The 23834-nt window shown below is 42.0% G+C and overlaps 1 long non-coding RNA gene across 1 annotated transcript in view; it reads right to left on the bottom strand.

The window, feature by feature from the left end:
* The window catches only part of LOC121098158, a 230663-nt gene that overhangs the window by 4699 nt on the left and 202130 nt on the right, over window positions 1–23834 (bottom strand). Inside the window, exons 6-9 of the long non-coding RNA XR_005831187.1 lie at window positions 3820–3906; window positions 2800–2888; window positions 1546–1619; window positions 80–150 (exon numbers count right to left, since the gene is read on the bottom strand). This is a non-coding gene — a long non-coding RNA (uncharacterized LOC121098158). The remainder of the gene's footprint in view (window positions 1–79; window positions 151–1545; window positions 1620–2799; window positions 2889–3819; window positions 3907–23834) is intronic.

The following is a 23834-nucleotide window of genomic DNA, read 5'->3' on the forward strand; positions in this document are numbered from 1 at the left end:
AAGCTGCTGTAGCTAGCTAGTTTGCCTGTGAGGAAAAAATACATTTATTTTTAAATACTTAGTACATTATCTTACTGACCCTTGATGATCAGCTCCTCCCGGGATCATGCTGTAGCTTCAGTCCTGCTCCACAGCTGCCATTCAGAAGACCTGCACACAAAGTTTACGTGCATTTTCTATCTAGAAAAATAGGTCTATCCCGTATTTCTGCATTTATTTATTTTTTTTATTTCCTGATAGTAATAATAATAATGAAGAACGAGTCCTACCTGGGACTGTAAACGGAACGCTGTCAATTTAAGTATTTTAAAAATCTTCATCTTATTGCCAATACTTAAACGCTTGTAAAAATACTTGCAAAAAAACATTTTTCAGAAATGCATTACCTGCTTCTGCAGTGTGAAGTGCTGGTTTGTTCGAAACTGTATTTTCCGTTTGCAGTAAGATGTTTAACAGCTAAAGCTGAGCCGCCCCCCTGGGAATGTCTGGGGAACGCTCACCTCAGCTCGGTGGCCGTGGGGAGCGGTGCCGCCCGGAGCCCCGCTGTGCCGGCAGGGATCGGCCACCAGAGGGCAGTGCTGGCGCCCGCGGCCCGGAACAATGGAGACGGATATCCATCCGCGCCGGTGCGGCTGTTGTGATCCCGGCTCTGTAGTCCTGCTCTGAAACAGACTTTGGGGATAACGTCATCAGGTACAGGTAAAACTTTCACAGGTTTATAAATTTCAAACACACCAAATCTCAGGTCTTTAGCTCAGGATTGGCAGCGTGCGTAACTCCCCGAGGGCCGAGCCCGCAGTCGGTTCAAGCGCAGGGAGCGGAGTGAGTGTCCCCACTGCCCGCGCGGGGGACCCGGGGGCTGCATTGGCATCTCCCCGTGCCGCCTGGGCCAGGGCAAGGTGGCACCAAACCGCCTGTGGGCTTGGGCCAGCAGCGCACCACAAGGTGCTGGGAGGGGAAACTGGAAGCCAAACTTGGAGCCAAATGAAACCCCAGTTTGAGTGGCTACAGAGGCTACTACTGGGAGATGTGAAATACTTAGGAGATCTTGGGGCATTTGTAGAGCTTAGTGGAAACTAACGAAAACTGTAACCAACTGGAATGCAACAGTAATATTTCAAACCAAAAGCTTTCCCACAGAACCAACCATCACAGAGAAAAGCCCCGTCTGAGTCACAGTCTTCGCCCACTTCACGAGGAGCGGGTGCGGCCATGCTGCGGGCCCGGCGGGGCGGCCGCACCCCCGCTAGCCCTGCCTTCTGTCTTTAGGCTCTTCCTCCGAGACGCGCTCCTGGCCCGCTCAGGAACGGTTCCCCCGGGAGCAGGGGTAGGAATGGAGCCGTTCTGGGGCCAGAGGGATGCCAGGGCACCAGGGCACACGCGCTCAGCTGCAGCAGCACCGACGCCTGGGTTGGCGAGCACCTCGTGGTTCCTGCCATCGGTTTGCTCTTCAGGCTGATGTTCCGGCACTGCGCTCAGGGCCCCACAGCCCTGCAGAGCTGCAGGTGGCCATGCAGCCCCCTGCCCGGCCCCCGCTCCCCTCACCTCTGCCGGGGAGCGCTGCAATGCCAGGGGTGGGGGGCCCATGGCTGCGGTGCCATGCACTGGGGAGGTACTGCCTGGGGGATCGTGGTGCCACATGAAGCAAGCAACGATAGAAAGAGACAGGAGGGAAAAAAAAAAAGAGAAAAGGGTGATTATTGAGTCACAGCACAACCCAGCTGCTGCGTTACCTGCGTCCCGATGGGTGAGGGTGCAGGCCGGCACCCCCCCAGCCCACAGCCAGCCTCGTGGGCGGTGACAAATACATTTGATGCATTTTATAACTGTTTCAGTAGTGCACTAAAAACATTTACAGAAAGGAAAGTAGAAAAAATCCCAACAAAACCCAGCTCACAAAAAAACCCCATCCCATGTCATAGCCCTAATGGTCAAGTTTTTGTGTATACAGAAATTTGATAGTGGATATTGCTATTTATTAATCAATTTTATAATTTAAATCTATTGATTAATTTAAATGAAGAAAAAGCTGGAGCTTTTCTAGGTCTAACTATTCTTTATACGCATTGATAACTGAAATAATGCTGTGTGCATGTTTCCTGCCTCTGTATATGCACGACACCATTTGTGTGTTAATGCTGATGCCCTCTGATCCGACAACTGTTAAGCCACGGATCTCCCCCTCCCCACCCCCCAGGTTGATGCTGCAGCAGTGGGTGAGCTACAGCCTTACTGATGCTGGGGTGGGATGGGGAGCTGGTGGGGCTGGACCTCCTGCCCACACCCCACTTCTGGGCAGGGGTAGTGGCATGCAGTGTCGCACCCCGAGCCCAGAACATGCTAGTGTTTCATTATGCCCCCCCAAAGCTGGGCACCACCTGCCTGCCTCTCTGGAGGCAGCCTGCAGCTCCAATGGAGCCATCTTACGCTGTCACATGGTAGCTACACATTTTTGGGAGGTCGGTAGCAAATAAGGTGGTTTGGTTCTTTTCCACTCCTCCCAGTGCCTACTTAAACCCTGGTTTAGGTAACTAAGTCCCTGGGGGCATTGGGGGTGGTAGGGGTGGAGTACAGCCATACTTCTTTGGGGTTTTGCCACTCTGTGCGGCGCACACCGGGTGTTCCCACTCTGGGAAATGTCCCTGTCCCCACTGCACCAGGCAGCACCCCTGGACGGGGCTCTGCCTGCAAGGTGGTGACAGCCTGCAGGCAGCTACAGAAACATGGCTCTGGCAGGCTGACACCCACCCTAACAGAAAGGCAAACCCAGCTTAACCAAATGCTTTGCAAACTTCCTACCTTCAGGCTTCTAAATTTTTGAGGCATCTTCTCTTCCCATCCTGTTTATCCTTCGTTTTCATCTGATTCCCTGTTCCCTGAAGAGACATCTGGGAATGCAAGGGTAATTGCATATAAGTTGCATTGTAATTTCTTTTTAAACAGTCTATAAATTGGCTGGATTCTCCTTCACTTTCTAATGAGACCAGTCTGTATATGCTAGCGCTCACGTGTCAAGATGCTATTCACTAGGTAGCATCTCGCATTCCACACTGCATGTTGTTTGGTTTTTTTCTAAACCATGCAAATTTCCCACCTATCAAAGCAATTTGCAAAGGTAATTTTGTTTCTACTCATCTATTACAATAAATCAATGAATAAATAAATTATAATGCAGCAATTAAATGTATAATGAGATGGGCAACAACTATTAATAAATGCAGAGCTAGTTGCCCAAAGGTGAACAGACATCCCTTCTCTTCTTACAAGTCAGGTAATGATCCTTCTATGGTCGAGAAACAAGCAGCTGCTAAACATGTAAATGAAACCAAGGGATATATGAGTTCACACTTACAATACTGTTCTTCAGCCTCAGTATTATTGTCACATTATCGGTTCTTCTGTGACTTTTCCTCTGAATATTTAAAGACGGGGAGGGGTTATGTAATTATTTTTAAACATCCTTCTGCCAGATGACTGTCTGAATGAACCCAACTGTGTTGCTGAGGCGTTGGCTCCCTTCAGTAACCTAACTGGTACAGCATGGCTGAGTTTTATCCGGGCAGAGCAGTTATAAAGCCAGTTTTGATCTACAGCATAACCCAAAAGAAAATGCTGAAATTCCATGAGGAACTGAAGTCCCTTTTTGAAAAAAAGGAAAAAAAGAAAAAATAGAATTCAGCATTATTAAATATCAAACCTGAACCAAACAATACAAGCAGGTATATCTTCTAATGTTGAATATGGCTGTAAATTATAACATCACTACTGCTCTCAGTAGTTTGATATTGGCATAAGGAAAAAGCAGAATGATCTTAAAACCTTTTTGCCCCAGAGTTGTTCCTGCTATAGTAGGCATGCTCCTGGTTCACGTTTCTTCAGTTTCCATCTATCTTCAATATTGTTTTCCTATTCAAAATCAAGTGCCAGAGAGTTACCATTTCATAGGAACATTCTTATTTCTTTCTTCAATAGCCACAACAGTGAATGCCTTGTAATTTTACTCCCACTTTTTTCTGAAAGTGCGTGTGCACTCTCTTTCTCCGTCTCACCTCTCCATGTTTGCATTTACCCACACGTATGCTCCACCACCTGAGATCACATTATTCAGAAAATTTGTTTTTAAAGGAATGATTGATGCATTTGCTGGTTTTGCCCCAGTCTGAGCTGACTGGCAAAAATGATCCATTAACACGGGGCTGAGAAGATACAGCATTGCCCAGAACATCAAGTTGTTTATCTAAAATTTTCTTATACTTAGAAGAATAAGGGTTTTCTCCCTCCCCTGCATAGAGTTTGAGAATTTCAAGGGCAGCTCATTAGTTAGCAAACTTCAATGAAGCTACAGTGGTTGATTTATTGTAATAGATGGCAGGAAACAGAATTATCTTAGCAAATTAGTTTGGCTGATAGGAAAGCTGGCCACCTGATAAGACAGTGCTGACGTCTGACCTGACCTGCACATGCTTCTGATGGAGTTACGCTGATTCACAGCTGAGGATGAGTTGCTACACTTTTAACAAAGTGCTCAGGAAGAACAAACAAGCCAGCCGCGAGCGTGGCCAGGAACTGCATGCAGTATGGTACCTGGAAGCACTGTCCTTGAGACTGTCAGGCACCCTGCAGCTTCTGGCAAATGTGAGAAATATTAGCTGAGCTGTTCATAGTTTTTATACAGCTCAAACACTCAGCAGGAGGCTGTTTCACAGAGGAAGCTGGACGTGTTTTTTTCAACTCGCATATTGCAGTCACAGAAGTTCAGCTGTATTTATCTACCAACCCTAATGCAGCAGTTTCTTCGGCCTTCCATGCTACACCTGGGTCTCTAAAACCCAGCAGCAGCTGGCACGAGGGGGACCTATGGCAGTCAGTTACCTATAGGGCTTCTGCTCAGATACACAGGCTTATAAGGATCTTTCATGCAGATAAAACCAAAAGCATCCAACTCTCCCCCAACACTTTACTAACTGACTATTCCCACTTTTCCTGTTTAGACAGGAAAAAAAAGAAATCCCAAAGCTTTTAAGAAGTTCACAGTATACGTTATTTAGCACTGAATGCACCTGTCTCCCCAGTAGTGTGCAGAAGCTGTTTAAAATCAGACAGAAAAAAGCCCCCCAAAACCCAAAAACATATAGATATAACAAGCTCTTATTTGAGAAGAATTCAGTTTGGGAATTGCCATTAACTGCCCATGTGGTTGTGGAGAGGGAAAAGTGGTCATAAAACGAAGTAAGAGCTTGCCTGCCATACTTCATCTTGCCCTTGCTCCCTGGAGCACAACAGCCAGGGTGGGGACCATAGGACAAAAGTCTTCAGGTGACACTGTCAGTGGATTGCTATACAAGGCGCTCAGAAGACATTAAATGAATTTCTAGGCAGGCATTAGATGTGCCTCCAGCTTCACGTTGGGCTGCTGAGGATGTCATGAAGAGTTTTTCGGCACAAGCACAAGCTTTGCCAGCAGGCCCCAAAGGATCCGCCCCAGACAACTGACAGTTTTCATCTCTTTCATCCTTTGGAAGCAATTACCTCCCATGCCCTGGGACACCCACAGCTCGGTCAGGGATGCTGATTGACCTCACAGACAAAAATTTTGGAGTTTAGTGCGGCAATTGATTTCATGCACTAAGTCCAGTCCCCCATGAGCTCAAAACGGCAGAGTTGTGGAAGACCTCATCCTAGAAGCAGGCTGAGAAACATACACAGAAGTCCTGATCCCAACAGATACCGGTATCAGCAGGTGGTCAAAGCCTTGCCACTTGTTAATCCAGGTGTCCCACATATTTATAAAGAGGGTGTAGAAATGAGTGAACGACAGGAGGTCACACTGTGGTTAGCAGCGTTCATCCTGCCTTTCCAGAGGCCGGGAAGCCTGCTAGACCTTCTACAGCCAGAACCAAGAGCCACCTCTTTTAGTTCTTACAACAAGTGTGGGGAAATTAAATGATAAACAGAGAGAAATACAAGATAAACATTGGGGTGAGGGGTGGGAATAAACCCTTTCTGCAAGGTAAGAACTCAGTGATAAATAGATCTGTGCATATTTCCCAGCCTCATTCCTCACTTGCCAAGTCTGATGCTATTTTCATTAGGCCATGTTACCATACATGTCATTTTATACAAAGGTGCAGTATATCACAACTGGAGGTTGAGGTGCTTGTAGTGAACACAAATGAGCTTGTAATGGTCCATCTGCTTTGATTTTATTTAGTGATCCCTCAAGGGCTGGGAGCTAGAGTGAGAATAACAATGCTTCAACCCATCTGCTATTGTAGTACCAGCTCCAGTTGAATTATCACATGTTCTGAGTGGCTGGCATATGCTGTGACATAAAGCTACAAGAAAGTGTTGCTCTCCAGCTGTTGTGTTGACAAATACTTTTCAGCCAGTCATTAAGTTCAGCTCAATAACCAGGGGGAAACTGCAGCTAAAAGTTGATTATTATTTCATTTTATTTTAAGCATTAGAAATCACTAGTACAATATATTTTATTTAAAAATGTGTCACTAAGGGCACACATTGTATATGAGCTCTAACAATAAAAATTTCTCTGTGATGCCCATAAATTTCTGTGTTATAGGATTGGATGGGCATCTCTGTAACTGACAGTGTAAATCTTGGTAATGAAACTATGGCTAACCTTGTTTAAGCAGCAGCACATCTGAAACCGCGTTATGTATAAACTTGCTGGCTTAGTGGTGCTATGAGCCGTGAGCGTGCCTGACCGCAGAAGGAACGACTCAGAAAGGGACGCTGAGCTGCGGCCACATGCAACGATGGATAATTCGGTCGTCTTTCGACTGAGAAGAAAAGTGAGCAGAGACCCCTGTAGAGACATTTACCCAGCGGATGTGACAGGTTCGGGTGGCTCATCTGGGCTGCAAGGTGCGATTGCTAAAAGTGGCCGCTAATTTTGCCTTTGTTCACTCTTCCACTGTTGGTGGCCTGCTGAAGAGCTCAGGACACTCTGGAAACACCCCGATTTGTGCCCACAAGGCACACTTGTTTTGGAGCAAGCCTTGGAAGAGTATTGGTGGATTTCTGCTGACAACGGTCAGATTTTCCCCTTCTCCTTCCTCTCTCTACCCTGTCCTCTCAGGGCTGCTGTGGGTATGGAATCCATCACTGTGCCTGGGAACAAAATAAAAGGAATTTCCCACAGCTTCAAAGGCTGATATACAGCCAGATGTATGTAGGAAACGTGAGGTCCCCTGCACAATCCAACATTCCCCTCCTTTGGCAGATAACATACCCAGAGAGGGCACATGCCTTTTGGGCACTGTCCGCCGTTCAGCTGACACATGCTCAATGAGAATGGAGCAAATAAAATCTGTTCTTGGTATTCAAAGACACTCTCCAGAATTCTTGTCCCTAATCTGAGGCAGCCCCGCTGTGGGTGGAGAAGGGATTGGTGAGGGGTTAGAACCAGGAGACACTAAATGATGGTACCAAACCCTCAGTAGTGCTGCTGCCGCCCCAGGGAGGCAGGGCGGGCTCTCCGGAGCGTGGGTCTCGTGCCTTTCTGTTAACCATTGCATTAGGGATTCAGTTCTTAAATACGACTTACGTTTGTATTTTGTCTCAGAAAAACAATAGGCGCTGTTCGTACTGAAGCATTTCAGTTCTGGAGGTTTATATTTCCTATTGTATCCAAAGACCTGTGGGTGCCAGCTGTCACTGGTGCTGCCGTTGTATTATGATCCCCTGGCTAGTGCAGGAATTGTTGATTACGTTGCCTTTTGAATCAGTTGATTACCATGAATAATAGGCCAAAAAGGCTGTCAGCATTTTGACTTTAACTATAACTGTTACAATTAATTATGGGTTTAATTAGCATATATGCCTAGCAGTAGAGAATATAATACTTCATGGGTAACAGATGATCCTGCAGCTGTAACATAAAGTGTGATCCAGGTTGGGATACAGATAGTTATTAATAAATGGCTTCTATTGTTTGAGGTCCTTATTTATACAAATTAGTAGGCACGACATAATCAACCCAAACTGTATAATTTATAATAATTGATTTCATTTTGACTGACCACCAGTCGGCCTACTACATGCCCTCAGAAGAAAAATAGCCCTATTAGGATAAGTTTAATCCTAAACATAGCTAATGAATCCTATTACTTTAAGGTCATATTTGAAGGTTTTGTTAATTGTCAGAACCATTTTAAATTGATTAGAGTTAAATTAAATCAATGTAATGTTTAGAAAAACAATATTTCTAATGGATGAGGCCAAGCTGACCTCGAATAAACATATTTATCAACCGATTTCAGTGAATGAGAAGGCTAGCAGCTGGGCTCATAATTCATGATTGTCTATAATATGGGAAATGTCACTATCTAAGCCATTAATTATGTCAGGTAATAAATCTGTTGCTCACAGTTGAGCATTTGCCAGTTGGGGTGACAATCCCCTCAGCAAGGTTATGATGTTTAGAGACTCTCTCCTCCCCTAAATCCACACTCTACAGTAGCAGAACAACGACATACAACTTTAGGGGAAACGAACGTAGTGTTTGCATAACTGCCAATTACCTGACAGCATGCCAGACTGCGGTAACTTAGTATGGAATCATTTCTTTACCAGGGCATTTCAAATTACAAGGAAAAAGTTTTGCCGAACTATATAACAACATTTCCCAGGCTAGAGAGGTCAGAAGCTATTAATAGTTCCTTACAGACCACTATTAAGTGATTGGTTTGCAGCAAATATATTGAGTGGCGACATGTATAATGATCAGAGAAAGAATTGTTTTGCACAAGCTTGAGAGTGTGAGAAATTCAGAACAGGTTAACATAAGCTAGGCTACATTATATTTCACAGGTAATGACGGGTACAGTTTAATACAACAGGCCACAGGAAAAATGATACACAGAAGTAGGATCAGTTTAAGGTTAATCATGCATTCAGCAGCTTAGGAAAATGTCTGGCATTATTGCAGACAAATGACACAAAACATCTGCTCTCTGTTCAATATTTTGTCAAAAAAAGAGCAAAGGTAAACTAAATTTTCATAAAGAAAGAGTGAGAAAATAGTATAAAAATGGCACAGCAGTAACCAGAGACAGATAAATTCTCATTTGTATAGTATTATATGTGCAGCATGAGCTGTCTAATGTTGAACAGATCACAAAAGACTGAGTATGAGTAACACAATCTTTCTTTCTAAAAAGAATAGCATAAGTGATGAAAAGTTCACTAAATAAAAAGAATCTGGAGCTGTTCAAAAGGATTTTCTTGGGGTGCTTTACCCATTCTCTAGAACTAGACTTTCCATTTTGCATGTCAATACAAGAAAACTCGTTCTGACCAGCATGCTGAAGGAGCACTGTGTTTGCAATGGGTGCATCTTCCTCTTACTGGAGGCTATCCTGCGTTCGGAACATCAGCTGGTTCTTGTATTTCGTGTTCAGCCGTAAGCTTCAACACTGAATTTGACCATTGGCCCTGAACTGTACTAATAAATGGTCACATCCTGACAATCATAATCAAAAGTTAATATAGCCTATGCGACCTTAGATTTTGCACCCAGCAGGTACAATGCACTAGCAGTTTAGCACTGCACTCGCATGTACATCACTGACAATTTGGAACCAAAGCGTTGGCTTCATAAATCAGATATGTGCCTTCAGTGGGCCACGTCAAATGGCTCTTAACATCCACAGGTACATTGTGAATTGGCTTTTTTTTTTGCCTGAAGCGTATCAACAGCTTCATAAAAAGTAGTTGTGAAAAGAAGAAGTACTCAAATGCAGCTCATAAGCTTACATACATTATGAACAACATATACATAAAAAGGCCTTTCAGTCATAGTATAAAAATAGCCTCCTATGAGAAGAAGAAAAGCTGCTTTCTAGGTGCCCAAACAAGGCAGAGCATGTTCACTAAAAGGTCCTGCCAGCAGGTCTTTTTCATGATTCTATGGAATGACACTTATATCTTAGGAAATCAACAAGAAGCATAACTAGACATCATCTGGCAGGATTAGACCCTTCGTATGAAGCACCCAGAACTCCATCCCGTGGGCAGGGTACCTTGATCTCTGTGGGTACTCTGACAGAGACTACAGGCACGCCTCACTCCCACATTTGCTCTCCTGTGATGGGCAATGTTTCGGTTCACACAGTTCAGCTTCCCTCAGGCTTTGCCGTCCATCCGTTTTGAGGGCTGCCCTGCCTGCCTACACGCTGTGAGAAGCAACTGCCCAGCCACCGCTTCTGATATGGTTGAGCACGGCTCATCACAGTGGGTAAAATCCAGCTTTGCCTTATATTTGGGCTAGACTCTTACCTTAAGCTAGCACTTGTGTTACTGAGAATAAGACAAGCCATAGAGAAAGAGAAATTTACCCTAACAGACAGACTTCATTTACAGTAGGCTGAAGCTGCCACTCGACTTCAAATCTCTGCCAGATACTACTCGCAATTAAGCATTTAAATAGAGGTTGGTTACATTTGTATATAACTTATCAGCAGGTTTGGAAGACTATGAGAAAATCAAACCAACACTATACTGGAAAGCTGCTTTAGGATATTAAGAAAATTGGTGTGTGTGTCTGTGTATACGTGAGAAAGTATAAGAGACTGTGTTCGTATATGTGTATATAATTACTACTTCATTTCTTGGGTAAAAGTGTCGTGCCTCCCCCGCCTCCCCCCCTTCCTTTATGGCAAGGAAAATTGCTCTTCTAACCTGTCTTCAAAATGTAATAACTTTACTTGCAACCAACCACTGTAGACCCTGACTGGACTCTGAATTATTACTGTGAGATGAAACATTTCTTTAACAAAACTGAGTCCTTTAATATCCCCCATCTCTGTTATTAGATGGACGAATGAATTTTACTTTGAACATAACATGTGGCATTGTCTGAAAATTGCCGGTATGAACTGAAGTTGGCAGGTATTTTCTTGCTCTCCTCGTCAGTGATTGCCATTTATTATATGTTGCACCTTTATCTGTCAAATACTGCAGAGCGCTATATTGATTTGTGTCTGCCGCAAAGCAAAGGTCACTTTGATCAACATACTACAAAACCAGAAAAAGTAGGGTTCTGACATTTCATTACCTGGGAAAAAAAGGACTAAAATAAATAAGAATATGTTTGAGAACAGAGCACTTCAATATCACAGTGTGCAGTAACTGTAATTAACAAAAGAACTGCTCTATTGAGGTTAAAGAGAAAAAAGAGAAGGCAGGTTTTCTTGCAGGGACTATTCTTTACATGACTGATTCTGTAACATTACAGCTGTGATCTTAGCGAAGGGTTACATTCATTACAAATCAAATACATCGGCTTCTCACATTCAGACTTTTAATGAGCAATAAAACTCAGGAACTCTTCAGGAATTGGGGAAGATTTTATAAAACTTTTAATTTTGCCCAAGAAACCCTAATGGGATTGGGGACTTTCTGTGCTATACACAGATGGAGAGATGGTCCCTGCCGCAGGAACGTACAGTCTGAAGAGACGAAACAAAGCATGGGAGAAAGAGCTGAACCCACTGCTACATGTGGCTTGCCCAAGGTCCACAAGGAGTGAAAGGCAGAGCCAAAAATTCAGCCCAGATCTCCATTTTCTAATTCCAGTTCCCAAGAGCTTGGGTGTCTTTCACAACTAGCACACAATTTAAAGATTTGTAAGGAAAGTGGTGTCCCAGGCAACCCAGTCCTGTTATTTTTCTTCATGCCCAGTGTCTTTCGGGCAACTCCTACATATTGCTTCACTGGGATCAGCAGACATTCCTTTGCCTTGTGTAAATAAATAAAATAGGCCCAACATTTCTGTGGAAATTTTTCATTTGTGCAGAAACTCCTGTTTCACATTTTGGGAATTTGCTTTTAAAAATCACTGCAGTTCTCCATCTCTTTCCCAGTAGTTTCTTGCTTGTTTCTGCAAGAAAACCTAGCATTTTTTTCATAAAGTATCTCTCTTTGCTAGTACACATAATAATTTTGTGGGTTTTTTACCCATGCAGCACCCAGATGCCCTTTCTCAAGAGCTGAGTTGCGAGACTGAGCTTTTCCTGGAGCCGTATCTGGTAATTCACATCCCTGGTCTTTCTACACAGAAAAATGCAAGTATTATCGCTCTACCCACACACAGGCAACATTGCTGCTGTGAAGTTTTCTTTTTTCTGGCTTTATATATAGTGTTTAGTTCTTCACCTGAAGTCGCATTTGCATTGATATACAGCAAGCAGTTATACCTAGGATCTTTTGTTATACCTATGATCACTAGGGTGCATATCACAGCTTGCACGGCATATGGCAGTACTTATCATGTCAATAACAAAGTCTGAATAATGCAATTCTTGGTTGTAATTATCTTTTATTATTATCAAGGGTCATTCCTGGGCTCTTCATCCTTTCATCTCATGTGGAATTTTGGGCTTCCTTATTAATTAAATAGCCAGTGTGATTGAATTAGCCAATTAGCTCTGCCTGGAGGGATGAGCATTGATCCAAACAAAGGGCCTGATTCCACAAACCTGTTGCTGTGAGGGAGAGTCTTGCAGGGAGCTGGCTGGCCAGAGTGGGCTCGTAGGACCTGGCAAACTACTGTTTGGCTCTCCCAGTTAATTTGCAATTATTTGACCAGGTAAAAATTTTTATTCAGACACTTTCCTACTAGGAAAGTACAGCTTAACAAACATGGAACCTTCCATAGAGGTGTTTGCTTTTATTAAAAAATAATGTGTTTGAAAAGAAAAAAATCAAATGTTGCTCTACAGTGTTCTGATGTTACCATTTTTTTTTCCCTCAGAGTGACTTTAAATAGTCATATTGTAATTCAAAATTTGTAAAGTTTAAATTGAAAATGGGAACAAAACTTTTTAACATTAAGAGATGAGTCCTGACTGTTCCTAGGTATTAGAACAGTTTTGCTGTAAAATCTGGTATCACAGCAAAATTCCCACTAAGCAAAAAATTAGACTGTCTTCAACGGTTACTTCAACAAGACAATGTATGTTCCCTAATCCTAAAGCAAAGATTAAAATCCACACGGCAACAGGGCTATGCATCTCTTAAGTCTCTGTGCCTAAAAGGCACATTGGATATGTATGCAAATGCAGCTCATCTCTCTCATGCTCCACCATTCTCGCTCCCTTTTTTCCTCCCTTTATCTTGACATGTTTACTATTTCTTCTACACTGTGCTTTGCTGAATAGCAGATCAAACTTCAAAGCAACTTTTAGTTTGAAATTTGTTTCCAAGCTCCTAAGCTATTCTTTTTCTGACAGCAGTGGATAAGAAATTGTCACTACCAGTGGTGACATGTCATCGGGAGATACAGGAATAACAGATGGGCAGCAGTGAGATAGCAGGAAGTAACTTCTTTAAAAGACTGTGTTGACATCACCAACTATGAGAGCAGAGGTAGAATGACCCCCAGAAGGGAATCCAATCCGCTCAGCAATTTCTGACTCGCAGGTGTTTTGCCCTATTTATTTTTGTACATAGATCATATTAGATTTAAGCTTTTTCGAGGTTTTAAAACAGGTATGTTAGAATTAATGGAAACTACCAATAAGGATTAAGAAAGAAAGCGATGAATGGAGTTAACCACGAACTTCAGAGTTTTAAATGATAACACTAAAATAACAACTAGAATTGCTGGTGTAACTGGCATAGCTGAATCCCATTAATAAGGGTCAAGAATCCTTGATTGCAACGTGGGATCAATGGGTTATGACATTTTGATGTCAGGCTGATGGATCTGACTTTCAGAATGAAGTACAATTGATTATGACTCTTCAAAAGTGTGGCTCATTACCAGCATATCTAGGCAACTCTTGACACCAGCCATACATAACACCCATTATACTATGTCAAAAGTCATCACTTGAGGTGCGTAGCCATGATTTCTGAGAAAATTAATTGTTCTGATTACTGCAAGATATTATAGTATATAGTATAAAACAAAAAACTGCATGACATCTACAAGGCAAGTACCATAGAAGCAAAGAAAAGACAGCGATCTTTCAGCCCTAAGTGCATTTTGTAACTAACAGATGGTCCACACAGCCTATAAGAAACATGTTCTTTGTGATGGTAGTAGGAAAGTGATATAAAGCACAACATGGGCTCAGTTGGCTGCATTTTATAAAAGTTTATGAATTTGTCTTCCAACTCAGGAATGACACAGACCCAGAGGAAAACACTTTTCTTGATTTCAAAGGGAGCCAAGTTAGTGCTAATTACTTTTGAAAATCTCCTGTTACACTGAAGTTTATATTTTAAATTAAAAAAAAAAAAAAAAAAAGAAAGAAGAGTGTTGCTTTATATCTAGTGCTTTACAGTCCGGCCCAGAATTTTGCGCCAGAATGTAAACTCCATTGTGCAAAATTGTTGTGGAGTGTATAACATGGACACTTCTATAGAGGCTCTACAGAGAGCACCTTAGATGCAGGCCATAACGTCATTCATAACAATAAAATAATGCCTACACAGTTCAGCCCAATACCACATTCTGTACTGAGCGCTACTTTCAAAAGAAGTCGATATTACAAAACAAAATGCTAAATATAATTATTAAAAGGTGTTTTAAAAGCAGTTCACCAATACAGTATGTTTTATTGTCTCCTTCAGAATCTTGGAAAAGTTCTGGGCCACTGAAGGAAACCAGTCACAGAAGAAATCTTTGCCACAAGGTCTGACAAAGTGAAAACAGAAAATAGCCAGGAAGAGAGAGATATCTCAGGAGATAAAGCACCCAACTACCCTCTGCTACTGGCTTCTGAATCACTAGAGGTAGTATATGCAGGATTTCAAACAGGCATTTCAAAAACATCAAACCACCACACCTAACATTACATTAATTTGGCTTGGGGGACATCATAATATATTGACTTTCCACCTAGGACACAAAGACATTAGACAATTACAAATTCAATAAATATCACTAATTCTGCCAAGTCGTGACAATTATTCTGTCTCCCAAAGGACAAAGAATACAGAACAGCATCATACTGAGAAAATTACCTTTTTTTACAAAAAGTTAAAGGAAAAACTATTGTGAAGAAATATTCTTTTAAAGCAGGGAAGGTTCTGCTGAAAGAGAATTTTTTTCCCCTTCTGGAAAAAAAATGGTGTCTGGCAGAAATAAGGTGGCATAATAAGTTATTCAGGTGGGGATTTACTATGTAGTGTTTCTAGTAGGAGTTGGACTTTAACCAGTGGATCAGTTTTGGAAAAGCCATCTTATAAATAGCTAACAATTACTTAAAAAACAGTAACCATTACTAAGCAATAATTTTGCAAATTCCTCTCTGTTTCGGTAGGTCAGCAAATTCTGAAGTGAATTGTGATTTAGGCATACTGGTTTATTTCTGTGGCTGCAGTATGTATGTCAGAGCGGTGCTCGGGAAGTGGCAATTTCCAGCACTTGCTGTGCTTGTTGACCTGCTGTTTCAGAGGACCAAACAGGAGGTCTCTCTTGGGTTTATGAAGCCATGTTCATGTATATCGTGTTGCCTAATACTTACACGAGACACACTTTGCTACTGCTCTGAACTAGACCCGAGCACACACAAAGTGCTCTGCTCCATTCTGATCTGTTCTTTTATGTCTATACTCATCGGAGACAAATGATTACACAAATCACAGGACAGTGGAGATCTGCCCTGGGTCTCTATTGCCTGCAACATCACCAGCCTGCAACATCCAGGGTTTTAGTTATTGCAAATTAGTATACTTATGAGTTAGTGTTTTCAGCAGAGCAATTGCTTGGCGCTTTATCAGATCTTAAGAAATCTTACTAGCATTACATCACCATGTCATTGCAGAGAAATTCTAGTAAGCAAATACTGGATCAGGCCCCTAAATGTTAGCACTGTAGGCTGTTTTTTAAATTCAGTTTCTTCTCTGGGAAAAAATAAAAAATTTGCAAAGTCTGCCCAAATCTGGTAGATTTGAAGTGATGAACAGCTTATTATCTGCTAACTGAAACCATCTAAGCAGTTTATCAATTACTGAATTTAAGTCAATTTTTTTTCTTCATCCTTAATGGAGAAATGTGTTACAGTTTAATAGCGAAGGTACAGAATATTAATAGTGGGTTTATGGAAATTGCCCCAAACATCTACAGACTTCACCACTGCATGTTGCCCAGCTGTGGTACTCTGAATGCTTTACAGAAGAGAACACAGTTCTCTCTAATTTTTAAAAACAGAAGGAGACTGAATCGGTTTATAGCAGCTCCAACAGCAGGGCTTCTGGAGTGTTAAGGAGAGCTTGTGTTCCCCCCCAAAGGGTTTCCAGTCTCCTCTCGCACCCGTTCCCAGCATATCCATTTGCTGCTCTGGCCACCAAACCTCCCCCTGGGAGGGACCTAATCTGATGCCTGCCTGCTGTCACAGGTTGCACTGTTTTTCTGGAGCTGCGTAGGTGGTATTTTGCCTGAGAAGTCACTAAGGCAATAACACAATTTCTCCAAAGGAACAGCTAAAATTCAGCCACCTGTCATTTCTCCCTGACTGCTTCCCTTCCACCTGCTGCGTATTAATATCTTTTAGTAATTCTCCTTTTCGGTTTTACTTTCTCTGGAATAAGTCTGTAAAATTTTTATTCTTCAAAGTCAATAAATTAATAGTCAATGAAGTTTCTGAAATGGCTGGCCATGAGCAGTGCTTGATCTCACCGATACACAACCAAAACTGCCTGATACCACTTGCTGAAAGAGGCAGAGTTCATAATTTGTGCTGAACATCACTGGAGAGACTGTGAAGACACTTTCTAGAAAAGTCAACTGCATGTACTTCTCAGACTGTAAAAAATACAACAGAGAGAAATAATGTAAAATCTACCTACTGCTCTTAAAGTCTTCTATTTAAAATTTTCCCCATGACCATTCAAGTTTCTTAACTTCATACGACTTTTTTGGAAATGATGTCTTGGGTTTTGTATTGACTTGATAGTTACATATTCGGCATATGTAAGCTGTAGCTCAGCAAACAGAAAGCAAAGAATGAGGCATGAAACATCATCAGTGGTGCACAAAAATGAACATCAATGAATTCTTAGCATGGCATGTAGGTTTAACAATCACAGAAGCAGTATTTCAACAACGTGATTCTCACGCTGTGTTCCACAGACCCCTGCTGGTCCATGAAACTGTGCTACACTATTTGCCAGGGATAGCCAGGAACACGGCCCTTACCAGCCGGCTGGCGCGTACGCACAGAAGGCAGAGATCCTGAAGGACCAACAGCGAGGTGCAGCCATAGACCACGGACACACTCGTGGCAGTTCATAGACAGACCCACAAACATCCAAATGCAGGGTGGCATTTGTAAGGCCAAGTAAGGGCTTACAAATTAGTCAGTTTGTTCAAATTGGCTTAGTACCCTATTCCAAGTACTGTTTAGCCTTGATCATCTTTGCACTGGCTCTTAACGGAGCCAGTTCATTGTGCTTTCCAGTATGAAATATCTTCGCACATGCCAGTAAATTCTTAGTAAAGGCAGACTTAAAATACACCAAGCCCTCAGCTTACTGAATGAGGTTGCTCATCCCTAGACTGCCAAGTTTCTAATTTCAGGCGGTATCTGGCTCTCAGACTTCCAGGGAAATGTGAGTTCAGGGTGACCAAAGCAGCTACTTCGATCTGCAAAGCACCTGGGACAATTACCTTATTGCCTTATTCATTTCTGTGAGGTGTTAACCCAGACACCCAGAAATGGTAATTTAGATGTCACCAGGAGTTATTGAACTCCTCATGTAAGAAAGATCTGTACAATTTGCTGTGAGTGACATCTCATCTTAGTGTCACAAGCAGGTGATAGGTGGATGATAATGCCACTTACTTGTTTCTTCCCCCATCAAAAAGAAGAAAAAACTAGCAAAATAAGGAAGCCCCCTAGCAAAGCATCACCATAATTTGCTATATTGATGATTATTTTTAATTTTTCAGACTGTAAGAATGTTTTGTGCTTGGTGCTGTACAACTGAGGAACTAAAGATGACCCTTTCTTCAAAAAGGTTTCAAAGAAAAACAGTACTAGCAAGATGGACTAACACAGTCCTGTTCAATATAGTAGTCTGTGAATTGAATTTTTGCTCATTTGCATAGCATAAAATGAGTGTCAGTTCTGATTAGCTGAGCTGGGTTTGAAAGCTGGAACAGTAGCACTGCCAGCATGAGCTGGAGAGCAAGTCAAAGACAGGATAGAGCTGCACAATTACCACTAGTTGGAAACGTACAGAAGATTCTCCCATGCAGTAAAAGTAGTTCCTGCTCTCTCCTCATTCTGATTCTCATTTTTCATTAGGATGAGGGTCTGAAGGACTTGATTTTGGGAAGAAATGAGGAACAGTAGTAGCTTAAATAAAAACACAGAACTCCTGTGAATATAACTGGAAAAGACTTTAACCACTGCACTGATGAAGTAATTTGAAAGGAGTGCTGCTTCTCAAAGGTGCAAAGTTAAGTGTAAGACTTGGACAAGGAGGCCAATTTCAGTTTTAGTACATCATTAGCTCTTATTCCGTGAAAATTCCTTCGAGGCACTTATGTAGACCAATGAAGAACCAAAAAAAGTAATCCATGGACTATTACTTAGGCCATCACTTGAGTGTTTCAAGGCTACAACTTATAGATGTGATTTTCCCCACCCACCCCCCATCCTATCCCACAGAAAACTTGTGATTTTATGTGCTTTTCTATGCATGTATTAAACAAATGGCACAGCTGAATAGCTTTTCTTAAAAACTGGACATTCACCAAAAAGAAGTTTGCCAGCACAGACAATTAGGCTTTCTTCTTTTAACAATAGATTGACTGACTGGCACATTTGAAATGCGAGCGTATTTTTTATTCCTCCGTTCACCCTTTGAGCTGATAAACACGAACAATGGGAAACAGCTGGGACAGGAAAACATTTTAGTTTGTATTTTCAAAGCAAGCAAGAAATAAACCCATCAGTGGGAGCCAGATCACATCTTCTGCCTTAGGGGTAGTCAGCAATTGGGGGGAAAAATACGATCCATATTTTTAATCAAACATTACATATTTATTAATGTGCAGCTGGCCTATTGTGTGCATGATTTTTTTTTCTTTAACGCTGTGCTGCGTCCGTCAGCCTGACATTGTTCTGTAACTGACATTACTCTATAAGGATCTGGGAATGCACAGATTTAATAGGAATCATTGAGAAAATTGCTTTCTGTATTATTAGGTCTGTGTGACGTAGGTACCATCTGAAATTCAATTTTAGAAGAAAAATAAGATATTGTTCTATCAAGGCAATTTTGTGCACCTGTGATACAGTAAGAACATACGCCCCCCACCCTCCTATTCTCCTCCTCACTCATCTAACTTCATGGCCATTTAATGATATGTGCCACTCTTTTGTTAAAAATGTTTGGGCAAATGTATTTTGATGCTTATTGAGATTAAAGTTTCAGTACATCTCCCTGGTAGCAAAGGTTGGGCTGTTCATTAGTTGGAGGTTTGGCCTTGTCAGGTTCCATTGACTGTTGGCTAAAAGGATCACTTTATCATCATTTGTCTGCAATGGAGACAGTCTTTATTCAGCCTTGATTCCTCTGGGGTCACAGCTGTCATAACTTCACTTGCTTTATAATGCAGACCCTAGTTTCACAATCCCCTTAGGTAATTGTCTAATAGATTCAGTTTACCTTAATATAGGTAATATGTTATTTATAAAGAAATACAAGAGAAACGAAGGGACGATATTGCTTAAAACATACCCCTCCTAACCTATTGCTTGGGATCAATCATTTGGAAATTATGTTAAACTCCGTTCTCATTTTGAACCCAAAAGGGAAATACACTTCTTTTCCCAGAGTTTTACTCTCATCTTTTAGCTGCAGATCTCTAGGCAGAACCCTCAGGCCTGGTTTTCCACTGGTGAAAGCTGAGATAACTCCACAGATTCTGACAAGGCTACGGTATTTTGGAGAAAAAGGCCTTCACTTGCTCTTATTTTCAAGATCCTGTATCTAAAGGAAATCCGGGGGACTTTACACTTGTCATAACTTATTTTGGGGGATTACTTTGGTTTTGAGATTTGTTGCAACACACTAAAAAAATCTGCAACACAGAACGGGCAAAGATGTTCCATCACAAACAGTGCGTTTCATACTTTTTTCGTTCTCTTTCTATTAGCTCTGTGAAACTGCTGCCACCAACCTTTTCATTACATCACAGGATTTTCCTCAAAACCATAACCACTTCAGGGAGGGATGCAGGACGTTCTCCTGCTAGGATTCAACGCAAGCCAACACAAACAACGGAATACTGTGATTCCTTCCTGATACCGTACTGAGAACACCCTTTGCTTCACTTGCAGACCCAGGCTTCTGGTTTGTTCCTGGGGCACATCCTAGGTGCTGGCCCCAGCTCCGCCTGCAGAAGCCGGCCTGAGAGCTCGTGGCTGTGCAGGGCGGGCAGGCAGGTGGTACCCCGGGCTCCCTGGCAGGGAGAGCTGCTTGAGAGGTGGTGTCTTCTGCAGCACCCAGGAACGTCAGCACTGCAGTGAAGCACGTGTTCTGGACCAACAAATTATTTGCTGAAAACTATAGTTTAATTCAACCTGAAACAAGGCGTTTGACCTAAGGTCAATGTGCTAATGTTTTGAGCCAGAAATCGGCAAGGAGAGCATGTGCTAAGGCTGCACCTTCTGCTCCAAGGGGGGCACCCACCTAGGTGCTCTGAGGGTGGGGTCTCTCTTCCACAGACCTTATCCAGTTTTGCATCGCTTGACACAGGAACTGGAAACGAGACCATATTTCCCAGTTTGTCTCCACTTGATTTAATAAAACTTGTGTTTACAAGTGTTGAACAGCTCCATCAGGGCACGGTGAGAAGCCCATTTTTGAGTGCCTCGGTAACTGATGCATTCCCCTTGCAGGTTAGGTGCTGGCTTTCACAGAACCAGCTTGACTGCCAGGAGGAGAGAGGCTGACCAGTTTCAATACTTGGTTGTCTTTAAAATTCCCATTAAAGAATGAGGAAAAAGATCAGAGCTTGATTTTCACACCGTTACTACTGCTTTTACAAACTTTTCCAAGATCTGCTGGCAGTATCAGTTACTGTAAATACAATATACTTCTCATGGTTTTTTTTTGTATCTTTTATAGATTACACAGAAACAGCGTCATGTTTCATAGAAAGTAGTTGCCACACTGTGTTCTTAGTAGCCCTACTAATGAAGCTTTGCTTTTCAGTTTGTTTTCAATAGGAAGAATGATGTTGTTAAAGCATCCATGAAAAGCCTATAACAGACAGTTCTAAACAAGAAGTCTTGCTATACAGGTCCAGACCGATACCTCTTTGCAGGTAACTGCTTAAGGGAAGTAATTTCACAGACTTCACTCATTAAAAGAAAGCCTTGATGTAAAGGAAAACATAATGACAAATAAAGAAACATGCTGTGGTGAGAGTCTAAACTCCAAGAGGGAAGTTGTAGTTTATTTTGCATTTGTGGAAGTTTGTGGAAGCTCAGACCCACACAATGGTCCCACACCTTCCTCTTCAGGAGGATCCAAACACCGAAGCCTCTCCACAATTCACTTACTGGCTATTTCTGTTTCAGACTTTTTCCTGAATGAGTTGCTGTATTTTTGAAACAAAACGTATACTCTGTCAACAGCATATTCTCACAGTAAAGTTTCTTTCAAGTTCTACTCAGTCACAGCTTGTGTGTGCATTTGCACTAGCATGTGTTGAATTTCCCAGCCAATATCTTAACTAGAAGTTGAATTTCACTTAGGATTCTAATTCCATGCCAAAATTCACCGCACTGTAATACCTTAATTACAGTTGGAGGTTGATAAGCAAACAAGGAAGTGAAGCTGTAATATTGTGGAAAGTTTCCCTATAAATATTAGCTTTCATTTCTTTTTATTATTTTCTCCCAAATATCTTACTTATAAGTAATTAATTCAAAACAGTTATAGAGAAAATAAAGTATAACATTGGGGGTGGGGGGGACCCCCAAAAAAGACCCCGAAGCAATTTTTTAAAGGGTTGCATAAAATCTGGATATAAATGCCTGCTTCTATGTTACTGCTGCACCACCCATGAAAAGAGCCTCTAAGACAACTCATCTTACAAAGGAAAATGCCACTAGATATAGTGTTGATCATTAGGTGTACTACAGTGCATTCGTCTGCTTGTGCCCCACTTTGATTAGTATACAGCAAAGATGGCCACAAGCACTCAGAAAGTTTTATTGAGGTTTAAATCTTCATTCAAATGATGTAAAGGGGCATTGAATGAAGATTTAGAACTCTATAAAGCTGCTTGGCAGTGTCTGTGGCAATCTATGCCACATAAAAACTGAAATGCTTCTACTTTGTTATTGAAACATTTCTACTGTAATTCTTTAATATTAGGTAGCAGCCACAGTGTTGGGGCATTACCACATCTGGGAGTATTTCTCTTACTGAGGAGCTCGCCTGCTATCAATTGTGCAGGATATTATAGAACATACACACTGTTGATGTCTAGGAGATAATGGAAGAGGAATTGTTACTGCAATTACATATTATTATGCTTTTCAGAAGATAATGTGGGTTCATTCATGTGAGTATTTTGAACTAGCAAATACCCTAATTGCTTACATGCCTGTTATAATCCTAAATACAGTTGACATATCTGACGTACGTTGCATTTTTATCTGGCCATTTGCACATATACTCTTATGATTTTCCTTCGACCTGCATGAACTGTACAAACAAGGAACAGAAGTGTCTCACGCATCTCCTTTGCGGTTTTGGTCTAAGTAAACACCCAGGAAAACGGAGAGACAGAGCACTGAAACTAAGTGCACTTTTTTCACAAGTATAGAATTAACCTGTGCAAGAGCAGGATAAGGGCAAATGATCTGATTAGGCTCTAACGACAAATTTATGAAACAAAGTGTGTGCACTGTTTCAGCTGTCCTTTCACAATATGTTGGACTGACATAGAATGTGTGGCAAATTATTCACCCGTTCACTTAACCAGAAAACAAAGGGAGATGATTAAGAAACATCAGTATTCTGAAGCAGCAACCAAACTGACCCAGCCAAGGAGGGAAGAAGAAGAACAGGAAGCCCAGCCAAAAAATGCTGCAGTTGTCTCGCTTGGTAACTGTAGGTTTATGGCCAGCCTGTTTCGCAGACTTTCCCGAGGCAGCAAGCCCGGGGACGGAGAGAACAACACAGAGATACATGGCAACAGCACGGCGCCTATAATATTCGCATATTCACACTGAGTGACAAAAAGCGTTTGAAGAAAAGATGTGTGCTTTTATAAATTTTTGCTTAATAATCCACTAGAGGGAGCTTACGTATAACCTCTGCTAGGCCAATTATGTCAAAAAGCTTGGTTTTGCATAATTAACAACATGAGGTGGTTATGAGGGGGATACCTACACTGCTCTTCTTTTCTCTGTCTGTCATTCTGGAGCTCAGAAATGGTATTTTCGGCGTCTCCAGTTTTCACTAGACTAGCTATTTGCTTTTCTCAAGTGGAAGCACCGTTCTTATTGGCATTAGCTGAGATTCACCTTGATCACTGACAGACTGGAACCTGAGAAAGAGCAGCCACTGCTCAGTAAGGATGTACACTTACAACGGAAAAGCAACAGCAAGGTTTCACTTACCCTGTCTTCTGTCTTCCCCTATTTCAATCCTGACTGTAAAACAGTAACTCAGTGTCTGTGATACCCTCAGAAGAGACAGGCAAGTGACCTGGACTGCAGATGCTGCTTCCTTTTTCTTTCAGTAGGACAAACCTTTCAGCACAGTGTTTGTCTGGGACTGTTTGCTTTCCAGGTGGAAACACTGTCTCCTTTCTCTGGGAGACAACTGAC

Source organism: Falco naumanni, chromosome 15 (assembly GCF_017639655.2).
Source record: "Falco naumanni isolate bFalNau1 chromosome 15, bFalNau1.pat, whole genome shotgun sequence".
Taxonomy (NCBI): domain Eukaryota; kingdom Metazoa; phylum Chordata; class Aves; order Falconiformes; family Falconidae; genus Falco; species Falco naumanni.